This window comes from Mixophyes fleayi, chromosome 7 (genome assembly GCF_038048845.1).
Source record: "Mixophyes fleayi isolate aMixFle1 chromosome 7, aMixFle1.hap1, whole genome shotgun sequence".
Taxonomy (NCBI): domain Eukaryota; kingdom Metazoa; phylum Chordata; class Amphibia; order Anura; family Limnodynastidae; genus Mixophyes; species Mixophyes fleayi.
In genome coordinates, this window is record NC_134408.1 from 152,821,225 (window position 1) to 152,845,723 (window position 24,499).

Here is a 24,499-nt window from a genome sequence, read left to right on the forward strand (position 1 = left end):
AGAATCTGATTGGTTGCTATAGGCAGCATCTCCACTTTTAAAACCCGCAGTTTAGTAAATATACCCCCTAAGTGTATAATTATTATCATCCGTTGCTGGTAGAATGAGGAATCTATGAGGATGGAACTGCAAGACCAGAGCCCCAAGGGTTAAAATGATCTATACAAACACAGGAACAAAGTCAATATTTAATTTGCTTTAAAACGTTAATTTAGTATAATTCCATCCCCCAAACACACACACATACACACACACATACACACACACATACACACACATACACACACACACACACACATACACACACACACATACACACACACAGACACACACACAGACACACACATACACACACAGGGACTGATGCAGAGTTGGTGACAAAATGGGAGTAAATTACTCTAAAAGAGCACGGAAAATAGCGTGTTCCCACCCACACACAGAGCCGTACACGCAGCATATGCGCCTGGTCTATGTCATCATCTTCAGCGAGTATTCCCGCTGCCCTATAGCAGTTGCAAAAGTTATGACACAGAATAGGCATGTATGGGTGTTCCTGCAGGTCCGAGCCGCACTTGTATGAATCCACCTTTACTGTTCTCCGCCAACGTCAGAACGTCCCTACCCTCCCCCACAGGCTGCGCAAGTGTCAGAATAACGCATGTGTGCACAGGCGCATATTCCTGCGCCATCTTTCTGGGCTTGTGCAGAGCAATTCCAAGGAACATACACTTCACAAACCAGCGCACGTCTTACTCCGCATCATCCGTCTCCTGGGACCCCTACAGAGAGAGTTTATTCAGCGATCATTATACCAGGACACCAAGAGATTGGGTAAAAATAATAAATCAGACGTCAAAATTATTTTTTTTGCCCAGACGTATTATGTACATTATTTTGTATTTAGAAACTCTGTGTGTGAACCTGTGTTTAGCAGAGATTATGTCACATAAGAGGGATCTGTGTGGTCCGCAGATTATTGGGTCTATCAGAATTACGTCCTCGTCATGTAATAATATGTTGTTTACAGAAGACACGTTAAGGACAGCCGGGGACACATGAATATTACAGGGCGACTGCTCTGTACAATCTCCTTTACCGGCAGATTGCGTTATGCGACGACCGCACGAGGTTTAAGCTGTTACCATCCGGATTTATGTGGGAGAAGTTACATCAATATGGATTTCACAAGACGGTGAAACTAAGGTCCAGCCCAGTGAATAAACAGAGATTAAGTGATATTTACATTGCTCTGCCGGGGACGGTCGGTGACCCAGTAACCTCATCTATGAGCAGTTCTTATATCACTGAGTACATTCCTGTAAACGCGTTTGTTTTATTTCTGGGTTCCAAGACGGCAGCATCTGTGGCGCTGAGAAATGTTCCATGTTTTGGGGCGTTCTGTGCAGAGCGCAGGATAAGCGCAACAACACCCAAATAAATACACCCAAATACACCCAAATACACCGAAATACACCCATATCATCACTTCGTGTCCACAGACAATAGATGTATTGATGGTTGGTCCTGGTCACCAAGCAAAACAATAGTTATAATCTACAGTAACCAGGAGGTAAATGTTATTTCTCTACTGCAGATATAAAAACTAAATGAATCTGATGGTTGATCGGGGTTACACCATCTTTTCTTAAATTGATTCCATCCACTATTTTTTTTTAAACTTTCCCCATTATGATACTTTTAGTCCCCTGCACTTAATCTGGAGATCCATAAAATCTGGAATAATCACCAAGAATTAAAAATACTCCGTTCCGGGAAGTGCAACAGAGAGAGATCAGATAAAAATAATCAAAGAGATCGTCCATCAGATCTGCAGTGAAACCAGCGAGGGACAGTCCCTGTGGGGTCCAGGGGTGACAGGATGAACATCCATTTTGGCCACACACGTTCCCTGTACACAGGCGGATATGGCCAGACTGTGGTCAATACCCGGCTGCAATTGAACATGCCCGATATTGATCCATTCAGTATTGGTAGGATCAGTATAAGGCATTAAGGTAACTTTCTGCCCAAACACAACATTGTAGATTATATATCCAGCATAGCTGATCAGAAGTGTCGCTGTGCATTATCAAACTCCTATGTCCTATAGATTGTTAGCTTGTGAGCAGGACCCCTCTCCGTCTGTTAATACCCAGTCATTATCATCATCTATTTATATAGCGCCACAAATTCCGCAGCGCTGTACAGAGAACTCACTCACATCAGTTTCTGCCCCATTGGAGCTTACAGTCTAATTCCCTAACATACACACATAGAGACAAAGACTAGGGTCAATTTGTTAGCAGCCAATTAACCTACCAGTGTGTTTTTGGAGTGTGGGAGGAAACCAGAGCACCCGGAGGAAACCCACAAAACACAGGGAGAACATACAAACTCCTCACAGATAACTACACAAGTAAGATACTTATTCTCACTATCACTGTACAAACACCAGACCGGCTATTAGTAATTACCCAGAACCCAGCTGTGGTGGAGACACAATAAGGTACGTTTATAAAAAATCTTAGAAAAATACAATTAATATATTTAAATAAAACTAAATAAGACGCAGACCCGTTATCCATCCAATGGGCCGTCAGTTCCCTCGGAGGACCTGAGCCACCCGTTTTACAGCACCAAAGTGAAGGGAAAAAGAAGTTCAAAAATATTTCCATAATCCCTACGGAGGTCTGAGAGTGAGGAATGACTCTCGGCCTTTATAGAGGCTGCACCTTCACAGCCAGTCACTGACTTCTTGATAAATACTCCATATGTAACGCTGCCAGGTCAGCATCTACGGCCACAGCTCACAGTATTACTCTGGATACTTACCATGACATTACAGAGGGATCCGTAAAGTTCTTACACTTCCTGTGAACAAGCTCAGGTAACAGCCCCCTCCCGCTCTCTGTGTGAATTCCAGCACCTGGTTCCTGTACACACCTGTCGCAGAGTATTGAGCTATTTACACTGTGCCTGATACCTGCCAGCAGGAGACCTGTCATAACTATATTGTGTCTGCAGAGGTGAGAGGGTTAATAAGAGTAAACGTCTCAGCACATGATACAGCCGCCTCCCAGCTTCCTCCTTGTATCCGGGAGCAAAGGAACCAGCCTACTACAAACACTGGGGGTAGATTTACTAAACTGTGGGTTTGAAAAAGTGGAGATGCTGTTTATAGCAACCAATCCGATTCTAGTTATCATTTGTTTAGTACATTCTGCAAAATGACAGCTACAATCTGATTGGTTGCTATAGGCAACATCTCCACTTTTTCAAACCTGCAGTTTAGTAAATATACCCCTAGGTCTGGACAGGTTGTCTACTAATGAGTCCCAGAGAGGACATATCTTACACTCCCCCAAACTCCCTGAGACCAGCACAGTGGTATAATATTCTGCTCCTATGCAGTTATTTCTAGAACGGCCATAACCTGGACTGAATAACTGGTGTTAAAAACACCTTCAGCATCATTGAGTAAATTCAGCCCAGATGATTTCAATTGGAAAATAAATTGGTAAAGCAGATTTCTACTACACCTAATCCTTAGGTTTGCAGACATAGATTCCACTAGATTTATCCTACAAACATCACAGCAGAGGCGGACAAAAAGTGCCAATTTCGAGAGCCAGTCAGTCGGCTGCAGGAGAAGATGTACGTCCATTGTATAACTGACATTTGTAAAAATAACTTCTCTAGTGTCACAGCAATGTTTACCGAGTATCATAATATGCAGCGGATGAGATAATCTATGGGGGTGTGGCTATGCAAATAAGCAGGTGTGACTACACCAATAAAGGATAAGATCTGTTATTCTAGCTATAATTCCCATTAACAAGCAACGCTCAGTAAGTAATACTTGCCCATGCCAACCTCATCTCCTGCCTCTGCCAATCTACTACACTCTACTATGTGTGCCCTTACCACCCCCACTTCTCTACTACACTTCCTCAATGGCTTCCTGGTGGATGAGGTTATGATGGAGGGTCCATATTCTGTATGTAGTGGATGGGGTCATGTTGGAGGGTCCATATTCTGTATGTAGTGGATGGGGTCATGTTGGAGGGTCCATATTCTGTATGTAGTGGATGGGGTCATGTTGGAGGGTCCATATTCTGTATGTAGTGGATGGGGTCATGTTGGAGGGTCCATATTCTGTATGTAGTGGATGGGATCATGTTGGAGGGTCCATATACTGTACCCGGTGGATGGGGTCATGTCGGAGGGTCCATATTCTGTACCTGGTGGATGGGGTCATGTTGGAGGGTCCATATTCTGTATGTAGTGGATGGGGTCATGTTGGAGGGTCCATATTCTGTACCTGGTGGATGGGCTCATGTTGGAGGGTCCATATTCTGTATGTAGTGGATGGGATCATGTCGGAGGGTCCATATTCTGTATGTAGTGGATGGGCTCATGTTGGAGGGTCCATATTCTGTATGTAGTGGATGGGGTCATGTTGGAGGGTCCATATTCTGTATGTAGTGGATGGGGTCATGTTGGAGGGTCCATATTCTGTATGTAGTGGATGGGGTTATGTTGGAGGGTCCATATTCTGTATGTAGTGGATGGGGTTATGTTGGAGGGTCCATATACTGTACCTGGTGGATGGGGTCATGTTGGAGGGTCCATATTCTGTACGTAGTGGATGGGGTCATGTTGGAGGGTCCATATTCTGTATGTAGTGGATGGGGTTATGTTGGAGGGTCCATATACTGTACCTGGTGGATGGGGTCATGTTGGAGGGTCCATATTCTGTATGTAGTGGATGGGGTCATGTTGGAGGGTCCATATACTGTACCTGGTGGATGGGGTCATGTTGGAGGGTCCATATTCTGTATGTAGTGGATGGGGTTATGTTGGAGGGTCCATATACTGTACCTGGTGGATGGGGTCATGTTGGAGGGTCCATATTCTGTACGTAGTGGATGGGGTCATGTTGGAGGGTCCATATTCTGTATGTAGTGGATGGGGTCATGTTGGAGGGTCCATATTCTGTATGTAGTGGATGGGGTCATGTTGGAGGGTCCATATTCTGTATGTAGTGGATGGGGTCATGTTGGAGGGTCCATATTCTGTATGTAGTGGATGGGATCATGTTGGAGGGTCCATATACTGTACCCGGTGGATGGGGTCATGTCGGAGGATCCATATACTGTATGTAGTGGATGGGGTCATGTTGGAGGGTCCATATTCTGTACCTGGTGGATGGGGTCATGTCGGAGGGTCCATATTCTGTACCTGGTGGATGGGGTCATGTTGGAGGGTCCATATTCTGTATGTAGTGGATGGGGTCATGTCGGAGGGTCCATATTCTGTACCTGGTGGATGGGGTCATGTTGGAGGGTCCATATTCTGTATGTAGTGGATGGGGTCATGTTGGAGGGTCCATATTCTGTACCTGGTGGATGGGCTCATGTTGGAGGGTCCATATTCTGTATGTAGTGGATGGGATCATGTTGGAGGGTCCATATTCTGTATGTAGTGGATGGGGTTATGTTGGAGGGTCCATATTCTGTATGTAGTGGATGGGGTCATGTTGGAGGGTCCATATTCTGTACCTGGTGGATGGGCTCATGTTGGAGGGTCCATATTCTGTATGTAGTGGATGGGCTCATGTTGGAGGGTCCATATTCTGTATGTAGTGGATGGGGTTATGTTGGAGGGTCCATATTCTGTATGTAGTGGATGGGATCATGTTGGAGGGTCCATATTCTGTATGTAGTGGATGGGGTCATGTCGGAGGGTCCATATTCTGTATGTAGTGGATGGGGTCATGTCGGAGGATCCATATTCTGTATGTAGTGGATGGGGTCATGTTGGAGGGTCCATATTCTGTATGTAGTGGATGGGGTCATGTCGGAGGATCCATATTCTGTATGTAGTGGATGGGGTCATGTTGGAGGGTCCATATTCTGTATGTAGTGGATGGGGTCATGTCGGAGGATCCATATTCTGTATGTAGTGGATGGGCTCATGTTGGAGGGTCCATATTCTGTATGTAGTGGATGGGGTCATGTCGGAGGATCCATATTCTGTATGTAGTGGATGGGCTCATGTTGGAGGGTCCATATTCTGTATGTAGTGGATGGGGTCATGTTGGAGGGTCCATATTCTGTATGTAGTGGATGGGGTCATGTTGGAGGGTCCATATTCTGTATGTAGTGGATGGGGTTATGTTGGAGGGTCCATATACTGTACCTGGTGGATGGGGTCATGTTGGAGGGTCCATATTCTGTATGTAGTGGATGGGGTCATGTTGGAGGGTCCATATACTGTACCTGGTGGATGGGGTCATGTTGGAGGGTCCATATTCTGTATGTAGTGGATGGGGTTATGTTGGAGGGTCCATATACTGTACCTGGTGGATGGGGTCATGTTGGAGGGTCCATATTCTGTATGTAGTGGATGGGGTCATGTTGGAGGGTCCATATTCTGTATGTAGTGGATGGGGTCATGTTGGAGGGTCCATATTCTGTATGTAGTGGATGGGCTCATGTTGGAGGGTCCATATTCTGTATGTAGTGGATGGGGTCATGTTGGAGGGTCCATATTCTGTATGTAGTGGATGGGGTCATGTTGGAGGGTCCATATTCTGTACCTGGTGGATGGGATCATGTTGGAGGGTCCATATACTGTATGTAGTGGATGGGGTCATGTCGGAGGGTCCATATACTGTATGTAGTGGATGGGGTCATGTTGGAGGGTCCATATTCTGTATGTAGTGGATGGGGTCATGTTGGAGGGTCCATATTCTGTACCTGGTGGATGGGATCATGTTGGAGGGTCCATATTCTGTATGTAGTGGATGGGGTCATGTCGGAGGGTCCATATTCTGTACCCGGTGGATGGGGTCATGTTGGAGGGTCCATATACTGTATGTAGTGGATGGGGTCATGTCGGAGGATCCATATTCTGTATGTAGTGGATGGGGTCATGTTGGAGGGTCCATATACTGTACCCGGTGGATGGGGTCATGACGGAGGGTCCATATTCTGTACCTGGTGGATGGGGTCATGTCGGAGGGTCCATATTCTGTATGTAGTGGATGGGGTCATGTTGGAGGGTTCATATACTGTACCCGGTGGATGGGATCATGTTGGAGGGTCCATATTCTGTATGTAGTGGATGGGGTCATGTTGGAGGGTCCATATTCTGTATGTAGTGGATGGGGTCATGTTGGAGGGTCCATATACTGTACCCGGTGGATGGGATCATGTTGGAGGGTCCATATACTGTATGTAGTGGATGGGGTCATGTTGGAGGGTCCATATTCTGTATGTAGTGGATGGGGTCATGTTGGAGGGTCCATATACTGTACCCGGTGGATGGGGTCATGTCGGAGGATCCATATTCTGTACCTGGTGGATGGGGTCATGTTGGAGGGTCCATATTCTGTATGTAGTGGATGGGGTCATGTTGGAGGGTCCATATACTGTACCCGGTGGATGGGGTCATGTCGGAGGATCCATATTCTGTACCTGGTGGATGGGGTCATGTTGGAGGATCCATATTCTGTATGTAGTGGATGGGGTCATGTTGGAGGGTCCATATTCTGTACCCGGTGGATGGGGTCATGTCGGAGGATCCATATTCTGTATGTAGTGGATGGGGTCATGTTGGAGGGTCCATATTCTGTACCTGGTGGATGGGGTCATGTCGGAGGATCCATATTCTGTATGTAGTGGATGGGGTCATGTTGGAGGGTCCATATTCTGTACCTGGTGGATGGGGTCATGTTGGAGGGTCCATATTCTGTATGTAGTGGATGGGGTCATGTCGGAGGGTCCATATTCTGTATGTAGTGGATGGGATCATGTTGGAGGGTCCATATACTGTACCCGGTGGATGGGGTCATGTTGGAGGGTCCATATTCTGTATGTAGTGGATGGGGTTATGTTGGAGGGTCCATATACTGTACCCGGTGGATGGGGTCATGTTGGAGGGTCCATATACTGTACCCGGTGGATGGGGTCATGTTGGAGGGTCCATATACTGTACCCGGTGGATGGGGTCATGTTGGAGGGTCCATATACTGTACCTGGTGGATGGGGTCATGTTGGAGGGTCCATATACTGTACCCGGTGGATGGGGTCATGTTGGAGGGTCCATATACGGTACCCGGTGGATGGGGTCATGTCGGAGGGTCCATATACTGTACCTGGTGGATGGGGTCATGTTGGAGGGTCCATATACTGTACCTGGTGGATGGGGTCATGTTGGAGGGTCCATATACTGTACCCGGTGGATGGGGTCATGTCGGAGGGTCCATATACTGTACCTGGTGGATGGGATCAAGTTCATCTTTTTCTAAATTCCAAATGCATTGAACCAGAGGAAGAGAATACACTGAGAAAATGTAACTCACTGTGGGAAATAGCTTCATGTTCTGTATTTTGTGGAGTCTAATTATTAATTATACCCAGGTCACAGCGTCCAGTATTGTTAGAGACCCGAGCAGCAGAAAGCCGAGGTGCTGTCATGTGGCCACAAATTAAATGATCCCGCATGTCACATGGGGCAATCAGCCAAAATCAAAGTGAGCGGCTGGAAGCTGGTCCAGATTTGACTTTATTGCCCTCTAAAGCTACTTATGCTGTGCCCCCTCTACCCCCCAAAAGTTCCATAAATCCAACACTGATTTGTAACAGAAATGAATGTATTATAGCAGCAATAATACATCCTCACTGATCAGCAGATACTGTATATAGAAAATAAGACCTGGCCCCCAGTATTTGTGCTCTAGGTACCAGCCAGACTAGATCCCAATCTTATTCCTGGAACACTTATTTCTGTGATACTTGTAGCAAAGACACAATGTTCAGAATAACAAATTAATCTGAAAACGACTTATTACAATATATATAACAAGGATATTTCTTATATGTGAACCAGGATCTGCTGTATGTATATAACGCAGGTGAGGTCCCCATTTACCTTCCTTACAGCGATGTCACACGCCAGGTAATCTTCACTTACTGACATTTTAAACCTGGTCCTTGTTATTGAAAGTTTTAATCCCAGTGTATATAGCAGTGCTTATTAAATGCTAAAATACTGCTTAGTGACCCCGCTTCCCAAAATCAGAGAGGAAATATAGTAAGATTTAATACAGGGGGAATAAACTACATAGAGGCAAAAAAAACACAAACTGTATAAGGGACAAGTTCTGTGGCTCTATGGGACAGGGCTAGAATAATTACCATCCCACCCACAACAGGGCATGTTTTCAGGATTTCTTAGTCATGGATCAATTTGTGTGTATGAGAGGAGGACCCAGAGAGATGGGAGGAGCTTATACAACTTGCTGATTTGCCATTGGCTGTTTCCCTCAGTAAAACAGGCCAGTGTTGGACCCTCTGACCTCCTCAGTACCCTGCGGAGCGGTGGCTTCTAGGTGAGGCCAGGTTTAGGACAGTATCGGGAATGAGGGGCCCTGGGCACTATTAGTTGGCAGATATCATTATGTTTATTTTATGGCACAACTGCTGAGAAGTGACGCACCCCCCCCCCCCCCCGACCCCCCCCCTGAGACTGTTACCTGGGGCAATCTAGGAGGACCCCCCCCCCCAGCTCATCATGTGATCTCTACAGTCTGCTATATGTAGCCATGTGACTTCCAGATCTGTATTACTGGGGGGCCGAGCACCCCAATCATATGTGTTGTTATAGGTCTTTTCCATCACCTCCTATATATTATTAGTGATTTGTAGTTTTCTATAGGTGCTATATGTGCACATCACATCATTTCTTACAGCTTCCTGTACATGCATGTAATATGTCTGGTATAGGTGTATATAATGCTATAGGTGCAGTTATTGTTATTACCATTGTCTTCTATAGGTGCAGTTGTGACATCCACAGTCTGGTACAGGTGGATATAATGTGGCATCCACAGTCTGGTACAGGTGGATATAATGTGACAGTTAAGATATTTATTTTGCTGTATAAAATGCATGCTTTCACCTGATCATAGATGTACAGAGCGCACGTCCCTCAAGCTGCCTACAGGTGTATACAGGGGGGGGGGCTGACATGTTAGCCTGGGGGGGGGGGGGGGGGGGGGGGGCAGCTTGTTAGGAACAAGTTAAAGGAAAAGGAATGCAGGTGGCCCAGTGACCCGGCCTCAGGAAGCCAATTATGGGAGCAGCCTGGGGCCCCCCGTGCACAGATCGTTATTTCCACACATGTCCTATATAAATATACATAGTTATCCTGCCCGATTTTCAGGGATTGTCCCACATTATATGTCCCTGGTAATGAGCCCAATGTTCAGTGACTGCTCAGTACAACTGCTCCTATCTTATATACTGGGTGCAATTCTCTGTCTCTTCCTATCCCCGGTTACACAGAGGTATTATCTCTCTCTCTATATATCACTATGCTGCAGTATAAGGTAAGTGACCCGGAGCCCCTCACCCGTCACTCACCCGTCCGAGTCCCCCAGGTCAGTGCGGAGTCTCCGGACTCATCCTCCTGCGTCACCTGAGCTACGTGTTACCTGTCCGGGCTGACACCTGTCCCCCGCCCTCCTGGACCTCCCCCTGCCGTGCCCGCTTCATACATATATATTTATATCTATCTATATATATCTATATATATCTATATATATATATATATATATATATATATATACTGACCCGTCCTATATCTGTGTCCTAATATATATATATATATATATATATATATATATATATATATATATATATATACTGACCTGTCCTATATCTGTGTCCTAATATATATATATCTATCTATCTATCTATCTATCTATCTATCTATATATATATATATATATATATATATATATATATATATTAGGACACAGATATAGGACAGGTCAGTATATATCTATACTGACCCGTCCTATATCTGTGTCCTAATATATATATATATATATATATATATATATATATATATATATATATATATATATATATATATATATATATATATACTGACCTGTCCTATATCCAAAGTAACAAAGGGAAACGCTGATAACATTAGCAAATGTAATATTTATTAAAAGTATTCACACCATATAACTTATATTAAATAATATGTATAAATAAACATACAAGAATACACTATTTCATAGTCAAATGGCCACAGCTCAAAATATCCGGATTAAGCAGGATTTATATAAACTCATCAACATCCAAAACACCAATTGGTGACTAGAATCATATAAATCCTCATGAAGACATTATTGATATAGACAGAATTCTGAATAGTTGGTTATGCGCATAACATGATTGGTTCCATTGAATATACCTCCTGTGATCACACAGAAAGTGAAAAAATGGGGATTAATCAGTCCATAGGATCCAGTAATTGTAACTTCACCTTTTCATGCAATATATATCATACCTATATTATACAGCACTCCACACCTGGCTTATATATCATCCTACATCTCTTCCTACCTGTCCAATATATCATCCTATATCCCATCACACCTGTCCTATATATCATCTTATATCTCTTCCTACCTGTCCAATATATCATCCTATATCCCATCACACCTGTCCTATATATCATACCTATATTATACAACACTCCACACCTGGCCTATATATCATCCTATATACCCTCATACCTGTCCAATATATCATCCTATATCCCATCACATCTGTCCTATATATCATCCTATATCCCCTCATAGCTGTCCTATATATCATCCTAATTCTCTTCCTACCTGTCCAATATATCATCCTATATCTCCTCATTCCTGTCCTATATATCATCCTATATCTCCTCATACCTGTCCAATATATCATCCTATATCTCCTCATTCCTGTCCTATATATCATCCTATAACTCCTCACACCTGTCCTATATATCATCCTATATCTCCTCACACCTGTCCTATATATCATCCTATATCTCCTCATACCTATAATCTATTGCACCCGTATCACCTGTCCTAGGATGTATATAGTGCTGAGAAACTATGTAAAATGTGCTTTATGTTAAACAAGACAAGTTGTCTATCAGGACTTAGAACAGACAGTGGCTTTAGATGTCGGGAAGGGGTGGAATACACCATCACACTTTACATCAGCAGAGATCTATAGTGATAGCCCAGGGTCCTAGCACAGAACAATGTATGGTTTAAGATTTGTGCATATAGATCGTGTATGTACTAAGTGCTCCTCCAGTACAGAAGCCCCAACACCCATCACTAATCCTCAGTGGTCCCATCACGTCCGTGGAGAGAAAGAAATCAGGATACAGATGTCACTATATTTCCGCTACAATGTAACACATTTGTACAGTTCTGTAATAGCTGAAGGGTTTTCTCATAACTTCTTCATTATAGTAAAAGGAGACCTGCAATGTCAGTCTGGTCCGGCATTTCTGGATATTCAGGTTGAAGAGGAGATGAATCTTCATTATCTTGAACAGATCTCGTACCTGTCTGCAATATTACACACCTGTCTGCAATATTACACACCTGTCTGCAATATTACGTAGCTATCTGCAATATTACACACCTGTCTGCAATATTACACACCTGTCTGCAATATTACGTAGCTATCTGCAATATTACACACCTGTCGCAATATTACACACCTGTCTGCAATATTACACACCTGTCTGCAATATTACGTAGCTATCTGCAATATTACACACCTGTCTGAAATATTACACACCTGTCTGTAATATTACAACACCTGTCTGCAATATTACACACCTGTCTGTAATATTACAACACCTGTCTGCAATATTACGTAGCTTTCTGCAATATTACGTACCTGATTGCAATATTACACAACTGTCTGCAATATTACGTAGCTATCTGCAATATTACACACCTGTCTGTAATATTACGCAGCTGTCTGTAATATTACACACCTGTCTGCAATATTACACACCTGTCTGCAATATTACGTAGCTTTCTGCAATATTACGTACCTGATTGCAATATTACACAACTGTCTGCAATATTACGTAGCTATCTGCAATATTACACACCTGTCTGTAATATTACGCAGCTGTCCGTAATATTACAACACCTGTCTGTAATATTACGCACCTGTCTGCAATATTACACAGCTGTCTGTAATATTACAACACCTGTCTGCAATATTACGTAGCTTTCTGCAATATTACACACCTGTCTGCAATATTACACACCTGTCTGCAATATTACACACCTGTCTGTAATATTACACAGCTGTCTGTAATATTACAACACCTGTCTGTAATATTACGCACCTGTCTGCAATATTACACAGCTGTCTGTAATATTACAACACCTGTCTGTAATATTACGCACCTGTCTGCAATATTACACAGCTGTCTGTAATATTACAACACCTGTCTGTAATATTACGCACCTGTCTGTAATATTACGCACCTGTCCAGCCAAATCAGTACTTTCTGCTGACTCACAGGATTCTTATTTAATGTGTTTTCCTTCTTTCCATCAACCCCTTAAGGCTTTGATTTAAGCACTTTCAAATTTAGGGGTGGTGAGAGGTCAGGATCCCCAAATAATTATTCATAAATAGACATCCCAACAAGCACTGTAGATATGTTACAGATAAGGGACCACCAGTCATTACATTCACCTGTAAGATTAACTTGTAAGATTGAAGATGTTCCCCCCTATCCCTCCGTGGTAGAATTAATTATTATAGAGGATTTCATCAATAACCAAAAACAGGGACAACAAATTTCCAGGTACGAATGGTTAAAAGCTAGACCTGGAATTGAGGCATAGTTGGCAACTGTCTAAACGCGCTACTGAGTGCAGTGGATGGTACAGGGTGCAGTGGATGGTACGGAGTGCAGTGGATGGTACAGGGTGCAGTGGATGGTATGGAGTGCAGTGGATGGTACAGGGTGCAGTGGATGGTACAGGGTGCAGTGGATGGTACGGAGTGCAGTGGATGGTACAGGGTGCAGTGGATGGTACGGAGTGCAGTGGATGGTACGGAGTGCAGTGGATGGCACAGGGTGCAGTGGATGGTATGGAGTGCAGTGGATGGTACAGGGTGCAGTGGATGGTACAGGGTGCAGTGGATGGTACGGAGTGCAGTGGGTGGTACAGGGTGCAGTGGATGGTACGGAGTGCAGTGGATGGTACAGGGCGCAGTGGATGGTACAGAGTGCAGTGGATGGTACGGAGCGCAGTGGATGGTACAGGGTGCAGTGGATGGTATGGGGTGCAGTGGATGGTACGGAGTGCAGTGGATGGCACAGGGTGCAGTGGATGGTATGGAGTGCAGTGGCTGGTACAGGGTGCAGTGGATGGTACAGGGTGCAGTGGATGGTACGGAGTGCAGTGGATGGTACAGGGTGCAGTGGATGGTATGGAGTGCAGTGGATGGTACAGGGTGCAGTGGATGGTACGGAGTGCAGTGGATGGTACGGAGTGCAGTGGCTGGTACAGGGTGCAGTGGGTGGTACAGGGTGCAGTGGATGGTACGGAGTGCAGTGGATGGTACAGGGTGCAGTGGATGGTACGGAGTGCAGTGAATGGTACAGGGTGCAGTGGATGGTATGGAGTGCAGTGGCTGGTACAGGGTGCAGTGGATGGTACGGAGTGCAGTGGATGGTACAGGGTGCAGTGAATGGTACGGAGTGCAGTGGATGGTACGGAGTGCAGTGGTTGGTATGGAGTGCAGTGGATGGTACAGGGTGCAGTGGATGGTACGGAGTGCAGTGGATGGTACGGAGTGCAGTGGATGGTACAGGGTGCAGTGGATGGTACGGAGTGCAGTGGATGGTACGGAGTGCAGTGGATGGTATGGAGTGCAGTGGCTGGTACAGGGTGCAGTGGATGGTACGGAGTGCAGTGGATGGTACAGGGTGCAGTGGATGGTACAGGGTGCAGTGGATGGTACGGAGTGCAGTGGATGGTACAGGGTGCAGTGGATGGTACGGAGTGCAGTGGATGGTACGGAGTGCAGTGGATGGTACAGGGTGCAGTGGATGGTACGGAGTGCAGTGGATGGTACAGGGTGCAGTGGATGGTACGGAGTGCAGTGGATGGTACAGGGTGCAGTGGATGGTACGGAGTGCAGTGGATGGTACGGAGTGCAGTGGATGGTATGGAGTGCAGTGGCTGGTACAGGGTGCAGTGAATGGTACGGAGTGCAGTGGATGGTACAGGGTGCAGTGGATGGTACGGAGTGCAGTGGATGGTACGGAGTGCAGTGGATGGTATGGAGTGCAGTGGATGGTACAGGGTGCAGTGGATGGTACGGAGTGCAGTGGATGGTACGGAGTGCAGTGGATGGTACAGGGTGCAGTGGATGGTACGGAGTGCAGTGGATGGTACGGAGTGCAGTGGATGGTACAGGGTGCAGTGGATGGTACGGAGTGCAGTGGATGGTACAGGGTGCAGTGGATGGTACGGAGTGCAGTGGATGGTACAGGGTGCAGTGGATGGTACGGAGTGCAGTGGATGGTACGGAGTGCAGTGGATGGTACAGGGTGCAGTGGATGGTACGGAGTGCAGTGGATGGTACAGGGTGCAGTGGATGGTACGGAGTGCAGTGGATGGTACGGAGTGCAGTGGATGGTACAGGGTGCAGTGGATGGTACGGAGTGCAGTGGATGGTACAGGGTGCAGTGGATGGTACGGAGTGCAGTGGATGGTACAGGGTGCAGTGGATGGTACGGAGTGCAGTGGATGGTACGGAGTGCAGTGGATGGTACAGGGTGCAGTGGATGGTACAGGGTGCAGTGGATGGTACGGAGTGCAGTGAATGGTGCGGCCAATGTGTCAGCTGTGTAATCAAGTACTAAACCTCTCACCTAATTACATCGGCCAAAGGAGTAAAAAAAAATAATAATTAAAAACAGGAAAAATTGGGTTCAAAATTGTTTCCACGCATTTGACTAGTTGAATTCTCCCCCATATGGCAGCGGTTACCAAAAGGTTAAAAACTGCGCCCCATCAGGTGGAGGACAGACCCCCCCAGTTACAAGAGAGAAATTCCCACCTATACCACTCATACTGGTACACCGTCACCTACCCTACCCCCACTGGTACACTCACACCTAGAATACTCTGCCCTATACCACTCACACTGCTACACCCTCACACCTACCCTACTGACACTACTACACCCTCACACCTACTCTACCCCCACTGGAACACACTCACACCTACCTGACTCTGCCCTATACCACTCACACTGCTACACCCTCACACCTACCCTGCTCCCACTTGTACTCGCTCACACCTAGAATACTCTGCCCTATACCACTCACACTACTACATCCTCACACCTACCCTACTCACATGGTTACACCCTCACACCTACGCTACCCCCACTGGTACACCCTCACACCTACGCTACCCCCACTGGTACACCCTCACACCTACCCTGCTCCCACTGGTACACCCTCACACCTACCCTGCTCCCACTGGTACACCCTCACACCTACTCTACCCCCACTGGTACACCCTCACACCTACTCTACCCCCACTGGTACACCCTCACACCTACCCTGCTCCCACTGGTACACCCTCACACCTACTCTACCCCCACTGGTACACCCTCACACCTACCCTGCTCCCACTGGTACACCCTCACACCTACCCTACCCCCACTGGTACACCCTCACACCTACCCTACCCCCACTGGTACACCCTCACACCTACCCTGCTCCCACTGGTACACCCTCACACCTACTCTACCCCCACTGGTACACCCTCACACCTACCCTACTGGTACACCCTCACACCTACCCTACCCCCACTGGTACACCCTCACACCTACTCTACCCCCACTGGTACACCCTCACACCTACCCTGCTCCCACTGGTACACCCTCACACCTACCCTGCTCCCACTGGTACACCCTCACACCTAATCTACCCCCACTGGTACACCCTCACACCTACTCTACCCCCACTGGTACACCCTCACACCTACCCTGCTCCCACTAGTACACCCTCACACCTACTCTACCCCCACTGGTACACCCTCACACCTACTCTACCCCCACTGGTACACCCTCACACCTACCCTGCTCCCACTGGTACACCCTCACACCTAATCTACCCCCACTGGTACACCCTCACACCTACTCTACCCCCACTGGTACACCCTCACACCTACCCTGCTCCCACTGGTACACCCTCACACCTACCCTACCCCCACTGGTACACCCTCACACCTACCCTACTGGTACACCCTCACACCTACCCTACCCCCACTGGTACACCCTCACACCTACTCTACCCCCACTGGTACACCCTCACACCTACCCTGCTCCCACTGGTACACCCTCACACCTACCCTGCTCCCACTGGTACACCCTCACACCTAATCTACCCCCACTGGTACACCCTCACACCTACTCTACCCCCACTGGTACACCCTCACACCTACCCTGCTCCCACTAGTACACCCTCACACCTACTCTACCCCCACTGGTACACCCTCACACCTACTCTACCCCCACTGGTACACCCTCACACCTACCCTGCTCCCACTGGTACACCCTCACACCTACTCTACCCCCACTGGTACACCCTCACACCTACTCTACCCCCACTGGTACACCCTCACACCTACCCTGCTCCCACTGGTACACTCACACCTAGAATACTCTGCCCTATACCACTCACACTACTACACCCTCACACCTAGAATACATCCATGCAGCACCTCTCTATTCTTTCAAGGACCCTGGGAATTGTAGAAGCCATTCAAATTCATTTCTCAATAGTTCTGGCCAGGATACAGATCGGAGAAATATACTTCTGTTTATATACATTACAGTTCTCTTTCAGCATTTCTTTGCAGAACCCGTGTTCCTGTTCTTGTGATAGAAAACATTATTTTTAGTGCTGCAGATTAGATTCTCTCCACACTACAGGGACACACGTTTGGTGATCACCAAGACTTACAAAACCTGGATTTGTTTTGATTCCATTTAAGTTTTAGGACTCTTCCAAAATATAAACATAAAGATATTCTAAGGTTGCTTCAGCAATAAACAAGTTGGTCACCACTGCAGCGGAAGTCAGATGTCTGATGACTATTGTTCCGTCCATTGTGTTTCTGTATAAGAGTCACAAACTGAGAAATTATTTGTCTCTTTGGAGCATTTTGGCTACTTACAGGTAGGGGGTTTTACACTTTAAAAACACATTTTACTATACATTCCCCTAACAATAGTACTTTGTTAAGGGTCCCTCCCTTAAGGCCCCCACAATTCACGATATTTAGCAGGATTTCATCACTTACAACCAGCCGGGACCTCTGCAATTATCTTTTGTGCTGCTCTCGCTGTACCCGGGGACATTGACACAGTGGCTTTAATGGAACGTCGTACATTTTCTGTGCCCAAAGTAATAGAGAAGATCTTCAACAAACCTGAGCTACTTGTCCAACAGCAGTAACCGGAGGCTCTTCAACAAGTGTAACGGACCAGAATCTTTTACTACACCGACCGAGATTTTTTCCATAAATTCTTTTTGCTACAAGTCTGCAGTAAAATATTTCCCTGAATAGTTTTCTCCTCGAACCCCGAGTCTCCTTATTCTGAGATCTGAAATAAGCTAATGAATTCTCAGCAGATTGTTAATCCTGGGTTATGATTTGGACCAGGTCCTTCACGATCTATTGGGAGGTCCAATGATAGCAATAGGAACGTTAAGAATCATTGTTCAAGATTTAGGGTGATTATAGCTTCACCCTCTGATGTTGCTCCATCCAAGAGTACCAGGAAGTTAATGAGGATCAAGTAGATGTTGTCTTGACACCTAACTGGGGCAGGTTCTGTCTACCCTACCTGGAGTCCCTTGACAAGCAGCCCTGAGAAGTATTTTGGTCTTACTGAGATATGTCGTCACTCAGGAGCTATTGTCCTATTTTACAGATCTTCTAACGAAGATCCAGGAAGGGTGCGAGATACAAGTTCTTCATAGGTCTCTTTATTCCCAAATACTGACATCTGTTTTCATGGTAGTTGAGACTCTCTCCTATAGTTGTTACTTTCTCTGCTTTAGAACAAAAAGCGAAAATGATAACACAGAGGGTCATCTACATATAGATGGGAAAAGGTCTCTGTATTAAAAACCAGCCTCAAATTCAAAATGTGTCCCAGAAACTATTCTTTGTGCTCAGTTCCAACGGCTCTTGGTCTCTGCCGACTTCTACAATGGCTGCACCTCCTTTTAGGCTTGTTAATCCAATTCTATACCAAATAAAGATCTGCAAGCAGTGGGTCACGTTTCAATATCGATATTCATCAGTGGATCGGCTGAATTACATTTAGTGTAGGTATTGGCTTTATTAAACACTTATACTTTGAAGGTTTTATTGAGTTCCATACAACGACTGCGTGATTAGATCCATGACAATTGTTTTTATGTGAATAAATTCTTGTTCTGCACAGACACATTGTATGTATTTAGTGTGATGGTCCTAACTACGTTGTCTATTCGGTGCTGTTTATACCAATGTTACAGCTGCTGGAGGCAACTTTTTTTTACTCGTTGAGGAATTTTATTTCTTGTTCTTTTTGGGAAGGTCGCTGTGTCACAGGTACCTCCTTACCAGAGGATCAGAAAACTTATATTTTTTTTCTTGCATAGAAAATGGTCTTTTAAACATAATAATAAAATAACATTTATTTATTAACATTTGCAACAATCATTTTTTTTCAGTGGTATTTGAAATGTTAATAACACCTGTATTACTTTGGGGTAAAAACTTTGTCTTTTTAACACACATGATCTTTGTTTGGCCTTATATTCTTGAAATTATAACAGTAAAGACACAAACAATATAAAAAATAAAGAGATCATTTGGGATTTGTCCATTTCTTTCCAACAGCTGCTATTTTAGATAACAGCACTTTGTTTTTCTAATGGGAATAATCGTCCCCTTTAAATAAATGGTCACCTCTAAGAATGCAATTTACACTGCAAAAATAACTTTTGTGAAAGGCGTATTGTATATGATCACTTAGGGAGTAGTTTTAAAAGTCTCACGAACCTCGTTTCACATCCTAATAAAGCCAACCACGGTGGTCATCACTATACGGTCATTGTTGTCAACTTTACTCTCCTATCTACAAAGACAGTATTATTAGGTCAACAATTCAAATGTAGACAGTACTATTAGGTTGACAATAATATCTCTAACCATATAATACTGTTGACATTTGAATGGTCGACCTAATGATAGTCGACCAATCGAATACTGCCGACCCTCATGTGAATTGACGACCTAATAATACTGTTGACATTTGTATTGTCAACTTTCTGACTGTTGACCAAATAAATGTTGAGCACATACTGAAATAAACACAACACAGTTCTTGGAGTGCTGTTATCATCTGATCACTTCCTATCGAAGCTGCAAAGTCTTAATCATGTTTAAAGTTAGATATTGGCACAAAACAGAGCAGACGCTGAGCTGAATGAGGTCAACAGCTTTATTGGAGGCAGCAGAGAATAACCCCACAGTCAGAATCCAGCATAATTCACCTTCCTCTGTGCTCGTCTCTATCATCGTACAAAGCGCGGGGTACATAGAAAAGATAGTGTACAAACACGGGGCCTCTAAAGCACGCGGTAAGAAAGTCTAGCGTTTAAAAACATCTCTCCTATAAAAATGGAGTTCATTTACATGTATAAATTAACCGCTGGCTCGTCAGTGGCCGCCCTTCATATAACCTGCTCTGTACAGTCCAGTCTACACCGAGAGGAGCATCTTTCATTAACATCAGTCAAGATAAAAGAAATGTGTTGAATCTGCTGCTGGGCGGCTGGGAGAAGCACTGGTCCGACCTGGGAATATAAACACTGGCTGAGCGCCAGGAGTCACCACCACATTGGGGATACCACCGTTTAAAGCGTTGGTGGTTTCTGGGACTATGGACACAAATGATACAGGATGAACTGTTACTAACATCAAACTGAGCTTATACACAATATAATCCTGATATTTCTCTGCAGTTATGGGAGGGGGCTGTGGGTAGGTGGGAGGCTGAGGGTGAATTTATAGTATAGATACAAGGTATACATTGTCTTTAATAACTATATCCTAAATGTGATTTAATGAAACGAACGACCTGCAGTCACACAATTCTCTTCCAGCTGCTGAGCTTCCTGTGTTCTGTGGGACACAAGATACGATAGATACAATCATTGTAGCTGAAACCTCATAATCCACAACGTCTGCCTCTAAACTGCTACACACACACACACACACACACACACACACACACACATTAAGGTGTGGGTATTAATTCAATAAGTGTCTTTAGTGCTAACTGGGATTAAAATATCTTATTAAACGGAAAAAGTGCAAGTTCTTTGCTCCATTATACTGAATAGGACAATCATTAGAAGGAATTCAGAACAGTAATTTGCAGCAGTATGATAGATGAACACTCTTTAAAAAACAAGAGATGATTTTGCTGCTTATATTTGCACATAAGAGCCCTATGCTATTGAATCGTTGGTTAGATACACTCTCTAGCAGAGTATCCTGGGTATGCCTGGCTGTGTAATCACCTGATCTCTTTTAAATAAGGATTTCCGATGCATAAGTGTAATTATAACGCAGCCCAGACATCTCCGCCTACACAACTAAAGCGGCAGCTAAAGTACGGGATTAAATAACAATATTGCTGCAGGATGATGCCGCGTGGGGCTGACATTCGGGGCGATATACAAGTCTATCCTCATGTTCAGATTAACTATGTAATATTACCAGGTCTCTGCTGCTTTCAATGATCATACAGGACACAGTATATGTTGCGGGTGAAGAAACTATCTCCCCCAGATCCACAAACAGAAAATTAGGATCAAGGAACACACAGAAGTCAGCAGACTCCAACAGGAGTGTTTTAATTGGTCAGAAGAGACGGCGTTAAGTTTTGAGGACATAACTCCTTCCTCGGATGGCGGTAATTACAAGTGCAAAGTGTCTATTTATACAATTCAATAGTGAACAATGTTAATGACCACAAATAAATTATTTATTATATGAACAAGGTCTGTCTATAAACGGTCAAGACTTTTCCTGTTTGCGTTCTGTGATCCTAATTTCCATTCTGACTCTACGCTGCCATCTCCTGGTACATCAGGTAATTGCTTTACATTGTAGGAGTAGGACTGTTGCACGGTTATAGGGATTGTGGCACAATCTTTACGCAAGGAAAGAGCTGAATTGAAGGCATCATGGCGTTGGCATCTTATGCCCACCGTCCATGCTGAGTCATAGCCGTCAATATCCAGCAACTGCCTGAACATTGCAAACTATAATACCATCAAAATCAAATTGGACATTAGTTCACACCCAGCCCTCGGATCCTGCGGCAGAGGCGACACCATAAACACTACCGGTCAATACTGCTCACACAGATTACACACAGCCACAGTAACACAACACAAGAGACATGGATAAAAGACATTTACGAAACAAATGGCCAAACGATTGCTGCAAAAAATACAGGAACAACAACAAAATACTGTAACAACTTAAAGCAAAAATAAATCTAAATCTAACTAAGTGTGACTTGGAGGGCAAATGTCCCTGTGACAAACAATAAAAAGGACTAATTTCTAAAGATGTCACCTCTCACATGTGGGATTAACGCTCTTTCCCACAGCAAGGTGAGGCCTGAAAATATTTCAAACAATTCAAAACGAAAAAAAAAACCGGAAACGTACTTTTGAATAATGGGGGAGATTCAACTTGGTGCAAAGTGTCGCTGGAACGTCCACCTTGCGCCAATGTTATGGCAGAAACCTCCGCTCATTGCACCTCGCACCCCATAGGAGGTGCAAAGAAAAATAAGTAGAGATTCCTACCGTAATTGCCGCCAATGTGTGAGGCCGGACAGCGCTGTGATGTCACCGCGACATCGCCAGAAATTGAAACCTCCCCCATTGTCTGGGTAAACCACACGTTGTACAATCTCCTCACTTTATATATTTGACACTGCTGTGGGATTTATAAAGTAGAAACCAGAAACTTCCACAAACCAGAACGTGAAAAAAAGTTAATTGTTGCTGCTGCTCGGTGACCATGTTAAACTCAGACACTGCGAGGAGCTGTGCTAAACATTTTAAAGAGGGGAAGAACGGCAAGGGCAGACTGTGGAACAGACGGGGGTCATTTTAAGGAGCGCGGTGCTCCAAAATAACAGGGAAGAATTTAGGAAAATCCTAAACCCCAAGCGTTTCCAGATATTCGATCCCCGACCTGTTTACTGAAAGTAAACTGAAAGAATTTATGACAGATTCATTAAAAGGGAACCGTTTTCTATCATATAAGGAATCACTGAGACTACTCTGCTGTTCAGCAGACGTAGTGGCTGCCATTTATCCCCATACTTTCCTGTAAATCATCTAACATCTATCATATAAGGGATCACTGAGACTACTCTGCTGTTCAGCAGACGCAGTGGCTGCCATTTATCCCCATACTTTCCTGTAAATCATCTAACATCTATCATATAAGGGATCACTGAGACTACTTTGCTGTTCAGCAGACGCAGTGGCTGCCATTTATCCCCATACTTTCCTGTAAATCAGATCACATTCCCCTCTCCCCTATCAGTGTGACATAAAGTGGTGACTTTATTATGTATATTAATAAATTATAAGCATACAATATCCACCATCTACTAGTATTTCGTAGTATAGATATATTGTGTTGCATCCCACATGTTTTCTTACAAACCCTCCGTACATGTCGGGAGCACTTGAAGAGAAGGATGCAAAATGCTGTAATAAGATGATATTAAAATCTATATGTATACAAAATAGATCTGTATGTTCTCCCTACAGAGTCTGGAAATGTGTTATAACTGAGCATTAGCATCTCTCACCCTCCGTCCATCAGACCCATCAAACAGTCTCTGCATACGAAGGATACAATGTTTGTTCGGTTGTATTTCAGTAACAGTAGAGGGTCCATGGGGTGAAATAAAAAAAACTTCTCATACTGCACCATGAAACCTCCACGGAAAATGTCTGAGACACAGCAAGGGGGAAACGCAGCGGTCTTTGTATCAGGGGTTATTGCTAATAATGTCTAAATAACACACACAGGAGAAGGGAGACTGGTCATGATTGCCACAGTGTCCACAGGACAGTCCCCACTCTCTCTGCACTGCATCACACACAGGAATAAACCTGAACATATTATTGCTATTTGCTGAAATAAAGCTATAGATTTGAGAGAGAACCAAGATCACGTCAGGGGCAGCGAGCCGAGGGGTCTCGTCAGGGGCAGCGAGCCGAGGGGTCACGTCAGGGGCAGCGAGCCGAGGGGTCACGTCAGGGGCAGCGAGCCGAGGGGTCACGTCAGGGGCAGCGAGCCGAGGGGGTCACGTCAGGGGCAGCGAGCCGAGGGGGTCACGTCAGGGGCAGCGAGCCGAGGGGTCACGTCAGGGGCAGCGAGCCGAGGGGTCACCTCAGGGGCAGCGAGCCGAGGGGGTCACGTCAGGGGCAGCGAGCCGAGGGGGTCACGTCAGGGGCAGCGAGCCGAGGGGGTCACGTCAGG

At 45.1% G+C, this 24,499-nt stretch overlaps 1 protein-coding gene across 2 annotated transcripts in view; it reads right to left on the reverse strand.

Moving 5' to 3' along the window:
* The window catches only part of SLC12A8 (solute carrier family 12 member 8), a 33,822-nt gene extending 23,303 nt beyond the window's left edge, over nt 1–10,519 (reverse strand). Inside the window, exon 1 of one of the 2 annotated variants that reach the window (XM_075181205.1) lies at nt 10,431–10,519. The gene's annotated coding sequence lies outside the window, so the exon portion shown is untranslated. Of the gene's footprint in view, nt 1–2,832; nt 3,059–10,430 lie in introns of those variants that run through there. The other variant, XM_075181204.1, reaches the window with a different exon arrangement.
* Between the last annotated feature and the right edge of the window lie 13,980 nt (nt 10,520–24,499).